Source organism: Myotis brandtii, unplaced genomic scaffold (assembly GCF_000412655.1).
Source record: "Myotis brandtii unplaced genomic scaffold, ASM41265v1 scaffold64, whole genome shotgun sequence".
NCBI lineage: Eukaryota > Metazoa > Chordata > Mammalia > Chiroptera > Vespertilionidae > Myotis > Myotis brandtii.
The window spans coordinates 1,059,379-1,061,253 of NW_005370460.1; the positions used below are offsets into that span (position 1 = coordinate 1,059,379).

Below are 1,875 nucleotides of genomic sequence, written 5' to 3' on the forward strand. Positions count from 1 at the left end.
CAGCTGTGTTCCTGAGCAGCTTCACACCACAGTGTACGGGAAGTTCTAGCTGAGGGCAGGGACAGTGACCGTCCACAGGCCCCCGGGGCAGGGGCAGTTGCTGGCCACACATTAGCAGCCGAACCTGCTGGGTGACTAACCTCATTCCAGCCCAGCCAATTGCATTCCATATGTAATTACACTTTCCTGCCCAAAGGCATCCCTCTTAGTAAAACGGGCACCACACTAAAAGCATTCCTGATGGGACCATTAGGGTCGAGATGGAGGCTCTGAACAAGAAGCCAGGGGAACCCAGTCATTGAGTTTCGGGGTGTCCAGTCTTAACGCTGCCTTTGTCGTTCTAGATGGAATCATCTTTGGAGGGAGGCGGCGTGTGGGCCTTTGGGTAAGTGCGTGCTCACATGATTTGACGAGGGCTTCTGGCCAGCGAGAGAGTGGTATGTTCATCTCGATCTAGAGGACTTGTTCTAATCCTGGGTGCTCTTCATATGTTACCACTTTCATGATAACTGCTGGGAATACATCCAACTAAATTTATTCTTTTTCTCTCCAGAGAAGATTCCAGAATCTCTTAAAAACTCTTTATGGCCAAGATGAACTCAGCCAAGTCTGGGTGAAACGCCAGAAGGTCCCCGGAATGTCTTGTCTGAAGCTGTGGGTGCGGAGTGACCTCAGCAGGGCCGGGTGTGGTGAGTCAGGATGGCCAAGGAGAAGGTTGCTCCCACTCCCCTGGGTGGTTTAAAAGGCACTTAGAAACGTAAGGATTAATGGGCGCGGACTTCCTCTCTCTGCCTTCTGCCTTCCTACCTGCCCCTCCGTCACCCCTCCTCCCCTTCCTTCCTGCTCTCTTTCGTACATTCCAAATGTTAATGTTATAGTATAATAAAAAAACTAAGACAAAACTTTAAAAGAACAAAAGTTTTTGGTTTTTGAATTTTAATCTCATCACAGACAGGAAGGTAAGAAAGGAGACTCGGGCACCACCAACCGCGCACGGACCTCCTGTGCTGTCACGGGCAGCAGGCCCTCCCGCGAGCTTGCAGGAGAGCCAGTGCCGGTGCAGCTGTGGCACCGTCTGTGAGCCCCATGTCACGCGGGCACGGTGAAAGGCTCCAGTGCTCTCTGTGAGCTCCGAGCTCCAGGGTGGCTGGGCCTGGGGACAGGGCAGGGTGTGGAGAACATGAGGGGAGTTAAGGAATATGGGAGGGCGAGGGGGGTCCTGTAGGACCTCGTTTTCACTCTGAGGTAAGAGCCAGGAGAGTGCTGAGCAGGTGGCTGATGGAATTGCACAGATTCTTGAAGCTGCCACTGCCCTGAGAATGGCCTGATGGGCTGGGGTGGAGGCAGGGGGCCTGATGGAGGCTGCTGCTGTCCCCCAGGTGAGAGGTGACGCTGGGGAGGGGTGGGTGAAGGAGGGTGCAGGCATGTTTGGAAGACAGAGCCCATGGGGTTTATTATAGACTAGAGGCCCGGTGCACAAAAATTTGTGCCCTCGAGGGGGTCCCTCAGCCCGGCCTGTGCCCTCTCGCAGTCTGGGACCCCTCAGGGGATGTCCATCTGCTGGCTTAAGCCTGCTCCCTGGGGGGATTGGGCCTAAGCTGGCAGTCAGACATCCCTCTGGCAGCCCGGGAGCCCTCGGGGGATGTCCACTTGCCAGAGGGGAGCAGGCCTAAGCTGCAGTCGGACATCCTTAGCGCTGCTGAGGAGACTGGAGAGGCTCCCACCACCACCGCTGTACTGGCAGCCGTCAGCCTGGCTTGTGGCTGAGCAGAGCTCCCCCTGTGGGAGCGCACTGACCACCAGGGGGCAGCTCCTGCATTGAGCATCTGCCCACTGGTGGTCAGTGTGTGTCATAGTTACCAGTCATTCCCAGTC

At 55.9% G+C, this 1,875-nt stretch overlaps 1 long non-coding RNA gene across 2 annotated transcripts in view; it reads left to right on the forward strand.

Annotated features, from left to right (window-relative positions):
* LOC106723772 overlaps nt 1-1,875 on the forward strand; it is a 10,682-nt gene that overhangs the window by 1,128 nt on the left and 7,679 nt on the right. Inside the window, exons 2-3 of one of the 2 annotated variants that reach the window (XR_001359489.1) lie at nt 345-385; nt 554-757. This is a non-coding gene — a long non-coding RNA (uncharacterized LOC106723772). Of the gene's footprint in view, nt 1-344; nt 386-553; nt 894-1,875 lie in introns of those variants that run through there. The other variant, XR_001359488.1, reaches the window with a different exon arrangement.